Source organism: Lytechinus variegatus, chromosome 4 (genome assembly GCF_018143015.1).
Source record: "Lytechinus variegatus isolate NC3 chromosome 4, Lvar_3.0, whole genome shotgun sequence".
Lineage (NCBI taxonomy): Eukaryota > Metazoa > Echinodermata > Echinoidea > Temnopleuroida > Toxopneustidae > Lytechinus > Lytechinus variegatus.
Window position 1 is genome coordinate 49514204 of NC_054743.1, and position 17514 is coordinate 49531717.

Here is a 17514-nt window from a genome sequence, read left to right on the forward strand (position 1 = left end):
GAGGTGTATATTTGCTGGCGTATAGATGGGGAAGGGGGCGCTTGGGGGCCGGGCCATGGCTCTACCCAAAAAAGTTTCACGACCACGGGGAAAGAGGAGAAAAAGGAAAAAGGGAAAGGGCAAGCGGGAGAGAGTGAAATATTACATTATTTCCTGATTAAATAATGTCGAAACGTAATCCAAAATCAGAATTTTGTATTTAAAAGGTTTTGCTGGCTCGCGTTATTTTGGAACTTTTGCTCCATCCGCCATAATATCTGGCCCCCTCAAAAATGTTGACTCTTTACTCCTTACCACTGGTTGTATGGACCAGTGCCCCCAGCCCTTGCCCCTTTCCTCATTATGCTAGCGTCTGCAACAGTTTAATTACATTTGAGATGATATTGAAAACATGATTAAATGTTTATCAAAACATTCGAACAAGTCTGCAATTACCCTTAACCCCAATTTGACTGAAAGGTTCGGAAATGGGTCTTTTGATAAATGGCTGACAAAAGCTGGAATGTCGGCCTCATAATGAATTATTCAAATGCTGTAACAGTGATAGCGTCTAATGTCACAATAGCTGTTTGATTACCAACACTTTCATGTCTCTTCTTCCTCTTCATATATTTTTTGTGTATTATTTGTCTTCTTCTCTTTTTTACCCCGTTTCTCCTTTTCAGAGTCGACAGAAACCATGACTGTTAAAGTGTGTGGATGATCTCCAAGTCAGCGGTGCGCTTCCCTCCCACCACGCCAGAGTGCACGGCCAACCGTCGGGGTAATGTCCCGTACTTTTTCCGCCAATCTTCATTAGCGTTCCTTGGCTGCCAGATAAGTCATGTAAATTGTTTTTCTATCCCTCTCACAACCCCCCCCCCCTTGCTCCCTCTCCCAATCATTCGCTCCTTCTCTCTTCGTGTTCTCTCTTTCCCCTCTTCTCTTCTTCTCTCTGCATTTCACCCTTTTATCCGGTGCGCCACACGCCATGCCCGTGTCTTTCCGCCATTTACTACACCAAATAAATCATCATTATTAGGCACTTCTAAGACGCTTTCTGGAACGTAAATTATCTATTGTCAAAAACCCTTCACGACAAATAAGTCTTTGTCGAAAATCGCAGAATCAAAGCAGCAGTTTCGTCCTTGACCCAGGACAAACGACATAATTTATTGTTTGCAATTCTTCGTCTTTTCTGAATCATAGGACGATCTGCTGTACCGGTCTCACCAGGGGAGCGTTTCATGAAAGGACTTGTCGGACGTTTTATCCGACAAGTCCAATTTTATCCGACAGTTACCATAGGAACAGTGCCTCTCAGCCAATCAAAATCATGGAAAGATGTCAGATCTGACAACTTGTCAGACAAAAATGTTGATGAAACGGTCCCCAGATTTCGACAAAGACCTCTCCGCTGTTCATTGTGATTTGAAAGACATCTTTCAATGCATTTTCTTTGTTCTGGAATCTATCCCTGTTACAAATGCCAAAAAAATTCGTTATTATCCAACTTCTTTGGCATTCGCTTCTTTTTTCTTTTCTCCCATTTTCGCTGCTATCCTGTTCACCCCTTTCTCCTATTGTCTACGCACGGTCCTTTTTATCTCTTATCCCCTTTTCCTTACTTCTTTCCCCAGTGATCCCTCTAACATGTCTAAAGTATTGTTTCAGTTGCTACTCCCCCCATCTCTCTTTCTGTTTCTCTCATTTTCTCACCCCCCCCCCCTTAATATGTCCTTATCCCCTCTCTTTTCTCATCATTTTCACCTATTGGGTATCTATCTATATATCTGTCTATCTATCTATCTATCTAAATGATCTATCTATCTATCCATCCATCTATCTATCTATCTATTAATCTATCCATCTATCTATATATATGTCTATCTATCCATCCATCCATCTATCTATATATATGTCTATCTATCCATCCATCCATCTATCTATATATCTGTCTGTCTATCTATCTATCCATCCATCCATCCATCCATCTATCTATCTATTCATCCATCCATCTCTCTATATATCTGTCTATCTATCTAACTAAATGATCTATCTATCCATCCATCCATCTATCTATCTATCCATCCATGTATCTATCTATTCATCCATCCATCTATCTATATATCTGTCTATCTATCTAACTAAATGATCTATCTGTCCATCCATCCATCCATCTATCCACCCATCCATCTATCTATCTATCCATCCATCCATCTATCTATCCATCCATCTATCTATCCGTCTGTCTGTCTATCTATCAACATATACATATATATATATATATATATATATATACATATATTTTTTTCTATCCATGTATCTATCTATCTAACTATCTTTCAAACTATCTATCTGCTTGTCTTTCTTTCTTTCTTTCTTTTTATCTATCCATCTATCTATCTATATATCTATCTGTCTGTCTTTCTTTCCTTCTATCTTTCTTTCTATCTATCTACATGGATCTACCTATCTATCTATCTATCTGTCTGTCTGTTTGTCTGTCAACCGAACTAACTAACGCACGAACTGACTGACTAATTAAAACGATCGATGACAATGCTTTACGAAGTAACCTAATGATGCATACCGTATGTACTTGGGTTGATTTTGTTTCTGTGATTGTAGCTTTATCTTCCTTTCTTGAAAACTAGGGCTGATTATTTATTTATTCATCAATTTGTTTATTTATCTATTGAATTTTTTGTTTATTCGACTTTTTATTAATTCATGTATTTATTTTTATCTATTTACTTGTTTATTGATTTATTTATTCATTTATGATTATTTACTTATTAATTCAACAATCTTTTTGGTTTAATAATTATTTTTTTTCCATTCGTCCTTTTGTACGATTTTATCTATAATCGACTATTCGATAGATCAATCGAGTTATGTTTCTTTTCATATCTTTCACACCTGTCGTGTTATATCTATGCCTAAATAACTCACCCTTCCACCCCCCCCCCCCCCCCGCACACACATTTTATTTCAGTGTTAGACCAGAGAATATAGTTTTCATGGAGAAAAAAATTTTGATAACAAAAAAATATACTTTTATTTAGACATAGTAATGTTTTAAATTGTTTTCACCCATTATTATCCCATGCAGTGATAGAATAATGTGCAATTTAAAACGGAAACTAAGACAAAATAATTCCCGTAATATTTTGTACTATTTTTTGTGTGTTTGGATAAGTTTGGTTTGTTTCTTTGTTTGTATTGCTCTTTTCGTTTGTTTTATTAATCAAAACATGTAAATTACCCAAAATATCAAAACAGAAAGAATGACTAATAACCTTACAGAAAGGGCAGTGCCGCAGTTATAAACGTTTACTCCGTGCATACTTTCTTTAAAAAAGATTGGTCAAAGCTAATAACCATTCTGTTAAGCCCGTCTCACATTATGCGATCCGGTGCGACGTGATCTTTCAAGAAATCTCATTTTGCATTAAATAGGAAAGTTTCAAGAAGTAAATTTATTAAATTCATCAATTTAAAGTTTGGTATATTGTTTGGAAAACTAAAATCTATTTTTTACTTTGAGGCAAGCCCTATGGTCGGAGTAAAGTAAAAATCGGCTTCAAGTTGCAGCCGACGATGACGTCATTTTGATTTGGAATTGAATTTGTTTTTATTCATTCAGGGATGCTTGAACTCAGAGGCGGAAATCTCTCCCAAAAGGTAGGGGGGACAAGAGGCTGGAAAATTTGACAAGCAAAAAAAGTTGTCACCCCTAATTGAAGGTGATTTCGACGAAAGTGAATTTGACAAGCAAAAAAAAAAGGTTCTCATCCAAAAAGTGAGGTCATCTCGTCCTAAAATAATGTTTTATTTCGATTTTGAATGATTTTTTTTCTTACCATCATAAAAGACCACAAATAGTAGGGGGACATTTCATATTGTGTCCCCCCTACTATTTGGGGTAGGGGGGACACGTCCCCCTGTCCCCCCCCCTGGGATTTCCGCCCATGCTTGAACTGGACTGAATTTCGATTTCAGTAGTCGTACCATTATTCGGAACTCTGATTACCATTCTATTAGGGAACAATGAATGGGTAATAGTGGGCAAAACAACCACAATTTTGGTAGATTTTACGTTAGTAAATTTTAAAAAGGTATAAAAGCATATTTACCAATACTATTTGACTTATTTTGACCATTCCTTTTTCAAGAAGCAAACTGTCATGCAATTAAATCACATTTTTCACATTCATATACAGACATTTGGCTTTATCAGCATTCACTGAGCTTGATGTATGTCAATATATAAAAGCTTCCATGGAATCCAACATTGTCATTATGGAGAATACCACTCGGGTTGTAGTCAATACTTTGATAACACTCTTCGGCTCTCTGTGCGTATATCGAATAGAGGACACCCAGTGGATGGCTAATAAGGTATGGTTGCGGTAACAAACAGAAAAATAAAAGACCAACAAAAAATATGGATGCACTTTTTTCATAGGATTGCACCCTTCTAGAAGGCAAGGCGAAGGGCAGCGTCTCGAGAGCGCTGAAGTGACAACGATTTTCTAGGCGGGTTACCATCTGACTAAACTGAGGCTCGGCCTGTCGCCTTTATTTCCTCTCCCCATTTTCCGATGACAGAAAATGACAATGTTTGGTCAGTCGTCCATTATACCAACATTTCCTGTCAATTTCTCTGTCCATCTCATCCTGCTCCCGTCCTATCGCTTTTATTTCGATGTCTGTCCGTCTATATCTGTATATCCATCCTTATTTCTTCCCGTATATCTCCTACACTTTCTGTCTTTGACTCTGAGTGCATCTGTCTCTCTCCCCTCCATGTCATCCTTTAAGGCTCTCACTCTCTCCCTCTTCCCATTTCTCATCATTTCAGCTATTTCTTTCTCTCCCTCTTCCCCCCCCCCTCTCTCTCTCTTACAAATTTATACGTTAGAGCTAAAATGTATTATTTTGTATTACTTGTGGCAAAATCAACACAATCACTGCCAATAGCTCAGATTACAGTATCTATATGGGGATTATGAAGTATTCTACCCCCCCCCTGCCCCCTCCATTATCTATTCATGATTTGATTGGACCCTAGTCATGGTGGTTGCACTTTGGCGACATTTTCTGGATCCTATGAAGCTTTATCATAGCTGCATGTACACTCGTCATGTTCAGGTATGAAAGCGAGCTATGCCGCAAACCTTTGGATCGAAATCCTTGTTTGATTTGATTTCCACATCTCTCACACTTTAATGCCATATTTCTGACCTCTTCCCCCTTCACTGTTTTCTTCCACAAGTTTAACTGTGCAGAAATGGTCGATAATGGACAAAAATTGTAGACGCGCTATAAACGGATCTCCGCCCTTCATTGCACTTTGTAGTTCATCATCTTTAACCATAACATTATACAGTCCCAATTCGAATCATTTTGTTGTTGGATTAGGATGTGCACATCAGCATAAAGAGCAGATGAATTTTATAAAAAAATAAATAAGTAAACAAAAAAATATTAGACATAAACATTCACGTCTTTCAAATGCTCATTCATGCATTCAATTCAATGTGCTTCCCCTATTCAAACAAACTGCGTTTTCTCTTTATTGGGAGCTTTAATCTTAATTCAAGACGTTCATTTCAGAGAAATCAGTCTTGGCGACAATTCATGAAAAATATATATCAACAAACGCAAATCATAAAAAAGCAATCAAAGCAGCTTGACAGAGTCTGAAAGAAACTTTTTGTCTACATATTTATTTACATTTCACTTCTTGAGAATAACTTATCACCAGGAGTTAGATGAGAACCAGCGTCGAAATTTAATAATATGTTTGACTCATAATGTTTTCTTTGATAATGACATGCAGATTATTGCATGGTCGATGTCATTTGAATACAGCTGCGCAAGCAATGTAAACATTTTTTCTCCTTTGTTTCTTCATTAATACCCTAAGAAAAATAAACTTAATTCATTCCTGTGAGGGAATTTTTAGAAACCAAAAGTGCGCCATCCTATTTAGGTCAAGAAGAGGGGAAAGTAAGAATTACTCATTTTCTCGATCGCTTTTTAATCCAAAAAGAGGGGGAAATGGGGGAAAGTATGCGACAACCTCATTGAATAAAACAACAAGTAGATTGTCGGTGTCAGAAAGGGCTCACGGATAAAACAAATTTTGGCGGGAGAACGAGAGTAGGAAATCTAAGTAAATATAAAGAGGTAGATATCGTCTGCGCGTCTTCGTCACACACAGGGAGAAGGCATTATCGATATCACTGTTTATACTGTTTTACATTATCGTTGCGACAACTGTGGCAAAAATGGGAGAGAATCTGAGAAGAAGAAGAGAAATAACGCGGGAACACGAGTGTCGATTTTAGCAAGATGTTTTCGCGCCATTGACTCTGGTGAGGGGAAACGTATCGAAAGGATTCTATGACCGTGCGGTGATACATCGTAGCTGTATTTTTGTTGTTGTGTTGTGGGGTTTCGCGCTAATGGAAAAGCGCGCGAAAAATCAATGGAGTCTGGTGGAAGATGGTGGGATGACATCACAAAAGTGGTTACTCACATCATTTTACGGGATCGCCTTAATGTGTCTTTATCTTGGGCGCCTTTCATTTTCGTCAGGATGTTTTTTTTTCCTTCATTGTTATTTTCTTTTCAATTTACGATTCAGGAAATTAAACCTATACCCTTGCCCTTCATTGTTTGGTTGTTCATCTTTTGTTTGCTTTAATTTGTTTTGTTTTTTTCTTTATATGTGATAAGCCAACCCAAAACCAAGAATAAGTCGCACAAAATGATTTTTGAAATTTTAATATAGTTTGAAAAAGCACAGCCATACCTTTAAGATGATATATAGTTTGTCTAAGTTGATAAACAATAACTCACTGAAATTCTTGATTGAATGCAGGAGAAACAGAGCATGAGCTTCAGAAAAATAAGGAGAAAACAAACAATGTTTGAAGATTGTGTTCACTCAAGCATGAGATGTGCACACTGTTCAATTTCAATTAAATTTTCAAGCATTCCACAAAAATTTGTGTCAAACAAACTCTTGTATCCTGTCTTTTAATTAAGTTTACAATTTGTTTGGCTGGGATTCGAACCCACGACCCTCTATTTCAAAGTCTGAAGACTTATCCACTGGGCCACAAGGCTCCACTCCAATATATGTTATCAACTCAATGATTAAACTGATAATTGGATCTATAATTTAAACGTGGTATTTTGGGTAAGCCTGCATTCATGTTTTTGTCATTTGTCCGTTTGTTATATGTTTGTTTATATGTTTGATAATTGGTATTTCTGTAATATATTTTGACTCCTAGATGATGAAGATAATCAATACTTATCACTAAAAAATGGCATTTCTTTCTATAATGATTTGGTTGATTTTGTTATCTTTAATTCATCATTGCTACTGCTTAATGCATTTCGTTGATCGGTTTAATTTCATTACATTTAATCTATTAATTGTCCATCTCTGATAAAAGTGGCCTGCATGAAATACATATTATTCAGAAATGTGCAAAATAGTAGACCTAAATAAAATTTAAAAAAACAACCGTAAATTAGATTTTGATATAAGGGAGGGAAACGCTGTAAATCTAACTTGTATGCTCCATTCCCCCTCGCACATTCAATGTCAAGCTTTACTGCAAAGGAATGCCTATCATCCCCTTGGCTGCTATTACTTAAGCATTCATTTTGTTTATATAGTTTGCCACTGCTTTTCGTTTTCACTATTTAGTCTTATCCTTAAATTATTGTATTCATGTCTAAATTTTGTTATGACACTGTTAAAATTTGTCACATTGCAATGTACTTTAATGTCATACTACGAGTATTTTTATGTAATGTAAATTTATTTTGACTCTTTACAATAAATGCAGAAACTCCTGCAAAAAATACATGAAACACTCAATAAAGGAAACTATATCAAAATGCATCTCAAACGATACAAAAAAATCATGTATATAAAGTAGAAATATTAGCAATGAAAGAAAATGTAGAAGAAATAAGTGAGTTTGAAACTAACAACAAAATATATCCAAAGGAGCCGAGATGGACGGGAAACATGTTTGTTTCTGACAAAGTGAGCGCCAATTATTTGTCTTAAAACGAGAATGTTGACGAAAATAATAGACCCAAGCACCGACAAGAGTGCATATATGCTCTAGAAAAAATAAAAAGAGAGAAAGAGAGAAAGAGAGCTCACAATACAAGGTACAACACATTGTTTCAGGCATTGCCGATATCTATAAATAATCTTGTATGAATTATTCAACTATTTTCCCTGGTTGGCGCGCGGCATTCTTTTCTCTCCCTGAAACACGGCTGATATAATTTAGATTCGGGGTCCATTTTGATACATTTGCAAGTTCCTAAGGCTTCTTCTCTCCCTCTCCATTCCCTTCCAATGACAAATTCAATTTCACTAAAAGGAAACAAAAAAGGTCTCTCTTTCTCAGACTTCCAAAGAGGGGTAAAACGAAGAACATGGAGATAATAAGAAAGACCGATTGATATAAAGGAAATACATTGCGGGGGTAAAATGCTAGGATAAAGGGTTTTACTTTTCACAATTTCCATTTTGAATTCTGTTAGTTCTTACTCCGATCCGGAAAGGAGGCAGCCTTGCCCGAGGTCAACTTGACCCGAGGAATGACCTTTAGTTATTAAAACAAAAGGCTGTATAAACGTGGGGACGTTCTGCTAAAATCCCTCCTATCGATTGTCTTCCGGAGTTCTCCCGAAGCACCCTCCCACGGGCGTTCTCCGATTTCATCTTCATGCACCCCCAATGTTCATGATGTTAGTTGTCATTTTGTTATTTTCAACTTTTACCCCTTTTGGGGTCATCTTCAATGCCTTCTTTCCTTCACTTCATTTATTACTTTTTGAACCTAATAACATGGAGGTAGAATTTGCTAATAACATTCCTCCATTATTACTGGATTGGTTTCGGGCTTCTCTTTTTTCCTTTCAATTTCATGGTTTCACTGTTGTTTTGTTGTTTGTGTTGTTTTTGCTCTTCTCAAAGAGCTCCTTTGTTTTCTTGATATTATCTCATTCGATTATCTGCATTTGCAGATAATCTGTTCGCCCAAGCAGGTGTATTGAAGGGGAAGTTCACCCTGAAGAAAATTTTGTTGTAAAAATAGCAGAAAAAATAGTAAAAAATATTGGTGAAGGTTTGACGAAAATTTGTTAAAGAGTAAGAAAGTTATTAGAGTTCAAAATTTGGGATTTGTGACGTCATAAACGAGCAGCTGCCCCATGTGTTATGTAATATAAAATGTATGAATTTCAAATTCAGTATGGTTGCTGATGACTTAATTTTGTTTTCTATTCATGATCGGGTGTGAAATGATTTGTCTATCGATATACAAAAGTTACAGTGAAAACCATTTTCAATTTTCTGAGAAAAAGACATTTCATTGATTTTTTATCATTCGCTGTGTAGAAATGTTGCTCGCATATGACGTCACAAATCAAATAATTGAAATTCTAGTAACTTTTTCATTATTTGATGAATTTTTCTCAAACCTTCGGCAATATTTTTTATTATTTTTTCTGCTATTTTTACAATAAACTTTTTGTCAAGGTGAACTTCCCCTTTAAACAGAATCTATTCCTTGAAAGTTGAAGCGTCCGAACAGGGTAGCCATGCTAAAGCCGGTGAAATATATTAGAACTAATAACAGGGACAGGCAGAACACGTTTTCCATTGTAAATTTTCATACAAATTTGCGTAGTATGGACACCACTTTCATAAATCAAGCGTACACATAGTATTTGTCGCTATTTTACCCAGCATTACTGCACAGAACTTTATATTAAAAATGAATCTCATCACTTGAAATTCAAACAGTTACTAAATGGTACCGAGCTGCGGTTTGATCCATTAAGAAAGTGGTTATATTTCAACGTAGAGGCTGCTATTTGAGATTAAAAAGCAACGACCGTCCGTTATTTAGCTCTGAACGTTATTGACTTCGTGTTTGATATTTGCTAGGAAATCATGCTACATTACAAATATTTTCTGTTATCATTCCACTTTTCATCCAAAAAGGACTTTTTTTACACGTAGTTCAGGGAATTAATACAATTTATATCTGTCTTCCAAATTGGACATGACATTATACGGTACATAAGCCATTCAAAATCCATTGAACAGATTTATATGCAAAGTAATAAAAAAAATTATGTCATTTCCATCACAACAGAACACAAAGTAAAACAAAAATTCCTTGTAAGATGTAAATTAATGAAGTGACATTTTCAAGAATGCAGTATGAAAAAAGAATAGTTGGAATGAGGGGATATATGATATATATACATCTACAATAATGTTGTCACATTTTTTCATTGATGATATTAAGCGGATGGTAGAAAAAATATCAGAAGATTAAGTCCCCAAAAATGCGTTGCGTAAAGAAAAAAGGTCTATTAATTGATATAATGTCGATAACTTAATGATCAATTTGATAATATATATTCACGATTATTTGAAAGATACACTATTCTCTCAATAAAGTTATTGTTATATTATTATACGTATTATCTAGCAAGGAGTGGTTCATAAAAATTGCGGCTATTGTTTAATTTGCATATTAAGGTACCATAGTTTTAAGAATATTATTCATAAGTACGTTATTGTCATTTTTGGGGGTCCATTTTGTACAGATAGCGCTTGCAGTCATTCATGTTAAGCACTTCATACATTTTAGTAATGTTAGTTTATTAACTATTATATTATTACAGTATTTGCCGCAGTTATAATATATATTCCATGTCGTTATAAAGATGCTAATATATTTGATTAAAATGCTGAAATGTTTGCTTAAAACGTTTTCATTTCTAGGCTCAGAGATCCCAGTGGAATATCTGTAACTACATTTTCAAAAAACTTTTTAGCATCCTGTGACAAAGTTCAGATATCAAACACAAGTTTGAATGACTGTTAACCTATCTACCGACTTTGGTAACGTTGAGCATAATTCAATTTAAAAAAATTTAAAAAAATATATACATATTATTGACCGAAGAAGAAACTGTCATTTAAAAAAAATTATGTTTGCGTTATTTATTACTGTACTGTACATGTTTTTTCTGTATTTTTGTTTCCTCGATGGAAGCTATTATCGCTCCCATGTCCGTACGGCTTTATTATCGCTCCAGTTCAATTCCTTCGAAATTAACGGGAAAGTTCAGCATGACGAAAAGCTTGTTGAAAAATACCATTAAAGTAATAAAACATTTTGGTGAAGGTTTTGTAGAAAAACATTCTAAGATTAAGAGAGTTATTTGAATTTTAAGTATTTGATTTTCATAGGACGTATTTGAGCAGATGCCCCGTATGTCATGTACGTTAAGTCATGTATAGTGCATGTTTATATATTTTTCATAAAAATTATTGTTTCTGATAAATTTTACTTTTTTCAGGGGTGGGTGTGAAATAATTTGTCTATTGATGTAATGAAAGTACAATAAAACAACTGCTAATTTTCCTTTTTAGGAAAAGGCATTTGATTAATTTTCAAATCCATGAAACATCGGGAAACTGCTTGCATATGACGTCACAAATCAAAAAATGAAACACTTTAATAAGTTTTTAAATCTTTGATGGACTTCCCTCAAATCTTCTTCAATATTTTTGTTATGAAATAAACTTTTTGTCAACGTGAACTTTCCTTTCAAGTTGGTTGAATATTATAGAATCTGACCAAGCGGCATAATAATAATTCTCGTGCAGCTTTTTCACATAAAACAATTATCGTCACAGGTCCATTATTTTGGAATGATCTACTAACCGACTTTGAAGATTGCAATTCTATATATACTTTTAAAAGTAAATTGAAAAATTATATTTTAAACAAATATCTAAACGACCATTCATCGGCTCCCTAGTGTTCCTTTTAACTATTTTCAGTCCACCTCCCTCTGTCTTTCTGGGTTTTTTTTTCACTCCTTCTTTCTTTTTTTTAGGAAATATTTTTTTCTCTTTCTATTAAAACAAGTTGACAACTACATTTAATTTTAATAGGGAAACTATAAATTACAAGTTCTGCTTTTTAACAGTTTGCCCTTCATATCCTCATCTTATTGTTATATCTGTCTCAAAATCTGAACGTTCAATTGTATAACATTTGTCTTGTTTATTATGAATAATGGTCATGTATTGTATTATTTTATTATTAATGATTTACTGTCTTTTGATGGACGTTACATTTTATTTGATATTTTATGAGATATGAAAATAAACCAAACTGAAACTGCTCTGCAGTTTTGACACAGCCATCGAATGTCGGGCTGAAATGACTGATAAAGATTAACACATAAACACTTATATAAAACTGATTTCTACGTTTGCATATTCATTTTTTGCATTTTCGTTTGTTAGAGTTATATTTTTTTCAGTTGGGGTAGGGGTTATGGGTTGTCACTTTTAAGATCTTAATATTCCTTGCCTCCTAAACATGGCACTCTCTTAAGCAAGTTACATCTCCGTTGCATATTTGCCCTTAATTCGATCGTACGCAATAATTCACCCCCCCCCCCCCCTCCTTAGAGAGCCTACACTTCCTGTTCATGAGGGGTCTTTTTTAATAAAAAGACGCCCCCTTCTGGCAATTTTTGTTTCAACTACCAATTTAAAATTGTTTCCTCAATATTCCAAAATTTACTGACGTCCATGAAATGTCAAAATGACAATTACATGTAATGTACTTTAACGCTATATACAATTATTACGTAATTAATATTGAAAGGCGTGTGTATTTTTGCATTTAAAATATATTGTTTTTATTGGCCTAATCTGGCTTCTGAATAAAGTTGAATTAAATTGCATAGTAAATTTGATAAGATTAGATAAGATAATACTTTCTAAGAACACTGAGTAGAGTTTTACCCAATATTGGGTAAAAAGGGAACATGCATGTTTGCTGGGTATTTTTTAACCCCATATTGGGCTATTTCAACGCAACATTGCGTAAATTTTACAATTTTTTTTTACCCAACCAACATGCATGTTCCCATTTTACCCAATGTTGGGTAAACCTTGTTAGAGTGTATGTTAAATAGATAAGTCTACATTTGACATATGAAAATGGTCTTGTTATTCAACCTTTCGTTTGTGCGTCTATTGTTTAAGTGATGATCCATCATAATTGATTGCCAAACTGTTACACAAATCATCAAACAATATTCTCCGCATCGGTATTCATCAGTAATCATTAACATAATATTATTGATCCATGCACTCTAAAGGAGGTTTACTCAATATATTTTTTCATGATGAGCAGAGATATTTGCAGGTTAAAAGAACGCGAAATATGCTGAAGGAGTTAGGCAATGTATGGCGTGAAATTAACTTTCACCTCTATGATTATTTTCGAGATTCAAGATTTATTAAGAACATGTGATCGCGGCTTAAAAGCTGGATTGAATTGATAAGTTGTTTTAGAAGGAATAATAAAAATCAATAAAATTTCTCCCAACAGCATTGCGACCTATATATTTCCTTTTCACCGATACTGGTTACATTTTTTTTGGTCCCAGTATTTTCAATCAGTAACATAATGTGTTAATCATTAACACAGTGTCGCAGTGAGTGTAAGTTATTTTTTCACAACCTTGTGAAAAAAATAACTTAGACTCACTGAGGCAACAATAACTTACACTCAAGAGGCAACAATTTAATTTTTTTGTAATTCTTGACCATTTTATATCTCATCTTCCGTAGATACTGGATAACCAAACAAGGACCACATTAATCATGTTAATGGATGAAGTATTATTCCAGGTAATATGTTCATTCACATTTACATAAGTATGGTATCATCTGGGTTACATAGGAAAACACATTAGTCATTTTACACTGGTGATAAGTTTATGGCGCTAGCTTAACACCCGATGGTGTTATTACAACACCTAAGTGAATTTTCACTAGTGTTATGTCATATTGTAAGGTGCAATTTTAACACCTTAGACTAAGGATGTCGTCCTCGTAATAAATGCAAACACTTGGAGGAATAGAGTAGTCGTTTCACACTTGTGTTAAATTTGTGGTGTAGCTTAAAACCAAGTGGTGTTATTACCCTAACACTAACACCTAAAGTTCTAATTCAGCTTTTCCTATTTTGGTCATTCCATCATTCCATGACCCGTTCCTATTTGCCTCTTTTCTTTCCCTTTCTCGCCATAAATTCCCGTCCCATTATGCCATCTCTAAGACTTAATTAAATACCAATTTTCACTGGTGCTATGTCAAAATGTAAGGTGTAGTTTTAACACCTTAGGCTTGGACTGTGGTCCTTCTTATATCCCCAAACACTTTCCACCTTTTTAATTGTTGTTGGTTATTTCAACATTGTATCGTTCAAAGATGAGGAAGCAATGACGAGTGTTGATGGTGGGAGGGGGGGCAGAGAGATGGAGTTGGAATGGCAGGAAGAGTAGGGAGGGGTAATGAGGGGGTGAATTTTACTCGAAAAAAGGTGTTAGCATAGCAGGAGGGACAGTTCTTGTTACTCTGATTTGATATGATTTGATTTATTGTTTTCTTCTGCATCCATAACATTCGTATGATACATTTTTCATAACATAATAAACATAATATGTTAGCATTTTTGGCATGAATTATAAATAAAGAGTACTAAAAAGATAATTCCAGACGAAAATGATTAACTATATGATATTCACAATTTGCAGGAGGATTGTCATCGTAAGCAGATTGCTTGAAAAAATGACAATCCCATTCCCAATCTCTCTGGGAAATGATTGCTTAGCTTCGTTTATATGTTGATGTCAATCCTAAAATTCTAGGAACTTATATATCAACAAATTTTGAATTCGAATTGATTTTGATTGATCCATTTACTGATAAAGAGTTTATTCCCTGTCAAATTTTCATCAACAAATAAAGGGGAACTATAAGAGAACATTAATGAATGAAAACGCAAGGTCGGGCAGTAGAGGGAGATTGAGATAGAGAGGGATGAAGAGAGATGGGGAGATGGGTGGCGAAATGGGGGGGGGGGCTAGGGAAGGAGAGTGAAGGGCGTTCAAAAAACTTATAGACACGTGACGTGGCATAGAATGGAAGTGGTCATAGCACGAAGCAACAAACACTTCTTCAAGTTCACAAACGACAACCCTTCCCCCTCTCTCTCCTATATTAGTCCTCCTTTACTCCACTGCGATCGAAAACAAAACTTGTTGCTCTCCTCTTGTCGCCTGTCTCACCCTCTGCCTCCCCGCCATCTCAACCCCGCATCTAAACTCTTCTCTTTCTTGTTTTCGTTCTGTTTGTTTGAAGAAAAACAAAAGAAAGACTTGGATTTGACGACAATTATGTCCGCCACGTTCATCGGAGGTCTCCGGAACAGTGGGGGTGACTGACCTGATCCCATCCATCCAACTATAGCGTCTCCTCCCGTGCATGGATGCCCCTTTCTCCACATCATCCCGTTGCCATGGGAACGGGGACGTGGGCTCTCGCTATTTCATCGTTCAAAGCCCGTTCATAGAGCGGTATGCTATTCCGGAGGACAAGGATGTTTGCTTTGAGGGAAGTGGCTGGCCTAAAAGAGGTGAAAATGATTGTATACAACGATGGTGGGTAAAATCATCATCAATGATGACTCCAGCAAACACAAATTTAGATAAAACAATTATTCATTGTGGGTTGTTTAATTTATTCTTCATCAAGTAAAATAGGTCTACAGTGCATTGTTTAGCGACTGTGGATACATAATTTTCTCCATCATATCCTTTTCGTTCAGAATACAGCACTCTTCATCAAGAAAAAGGAAAGCATAATTTCAATATTTCTTTTTTTATAATTAAAATATCTTTTTGGTTTCATTTTCTAGTTGAAAAAATAAAATATTGCGAACGGTATTTTATAATGCGAGTATTTTTGTTTAAGATGGTAGATTATTGATTTTCGTGATTTATGGCAAAGGGATTGCTGGTAAAGGTACAGTATGTGACAAATACTGAGTGTTTAAAAAAGGTTGAGTAATATTTTAGAACTAGAATTGGTCAAAAAAGGACATGCATATTAGTTTGCCAAAATATTATGTAAAATGCATAAGTCATGGATAGCATTGTCCACCATCTTGTGTAAAATTCACGTAGCATATGAAATTATTCTTCCCTTCAAACAAGTCCTTTTCCTTGTGCTCCAATATTGGCACGAATGTCTTAACGTAATTGGCGATTTCGAATTTTGTAGTATGACCTTTAATACACAGGAATGGCGTTTGTTGCAAATTTCAAACTCCTCAAGTGATTGCCAAATTTTGTTTGAATCAATCTTGATCAATATGCTTTAAAGCTCATGCAATAAAATGGAAAGAATTTGGCATTGAAAAAAAAACCCTCATTTTTTCCCGTGTCTTCTATTTCAGTTTTCAAACTGTTTTTCTGCTATACTGCAAAAACTACGGTTTGATGATGGTGATGATGAAGAAGATGATGTCGATGGTGATGATGATGATGATGACGACAGCGACTATGATGACGATGATGACGACGATATGAATGATGATGATTATAATGACGAAGATGGCGATGTAGATGACGACGACCACAAGAATGATGATGATGATGATGATGATTATGATGATGAGCTGTCAGCCATGAAGCTCAGTGGGTAGGGGTAGGTGATAATAATAATGAAATCAAATTCTCAAAATTTCCATTTTTTTCACTTGCGATGATATCGTCGTTCAAGTTACAAACGAAAATGTACTATATTCCCTGAATACATATATTTTTTACTACTAAACATAAGACCTGAAAAAACGAGAAAGACGAAGTTCTCTTATTTCTGATGAGTCGAGAAACTTCATTCGGAATGGAGCTAGGTTGGAGTCAACTCTGTTCCAAGCCAAATGGCTCGTTTCCGAGTTACTTTGACGAGAAATCGAGTGTCACCCTGTTCCGAGTCAAATTCATATGAGTCACTTTATCTCGGATAACAGTTGTCTCCCAGCTGACGCCAGTCCGCCGAGTCAAATTTGACTCCGCAGAAAATAAGAATATGAGGGGTAGAAATAAATTTTCTGGGAAAGAATATTGAAAGTGGCGAAGTAAATTGGGATAATAGATTTCAGTAAGATACTTCTCCTAATAAAGAATAAGAAGTTTAATACGTCTGTATGTACGCGCATCAAACCCCAGATCTGTCTGTCTCTTTCACGTTTTGGCTTTCAACCGTTTTTAGGCTTGTCTAATTCTCATCGAATCTCCTCCATAATATGTCGCACTAAAGCTTTTTTGTGATCAATTTGGGCGTCATGTATCACGAGGCTTGTCCGAAGAAAAGAACTTTTGAAAAGAAAAAAGTAGGGCACTTAGGCAGATGGACAAGCGCAGAGAAAAAAAAGACGATTTTTTTTTTTTTTTTTTTTTTGGGGGGGCTACAGAAAAACAGAGTTTCTGCAATGTGAGTGGTAGTGTACAAAGATGGGGTTCGTTGAAGAGTCGTTGCGGGTTTGGCAAGGGTATGGGGAGGATTTGAAATTGCTGAAATTCATC

General features: G+C 35.4%; 1 long non-coding RNA gene across 1 annotated transcript; it reads left to right on the top strand.

Moving 5' to 3' along the window:
- Positions 1–668: 668 nt before the first annotated feature.
- Positions 669–16318, top strand: LOC121412737. The gene is made up of 3 exons (XR_005969661.1): positions 669–825; positions 13712–13771; positions 15287–16318. It is a non-coding gene; the product is annotated as an uncharacterized LOC121412737 (long non-coding RNA).
- The last annotated feature ends 1196 nt before the right edge of the window (positions 16319–17514 follow it).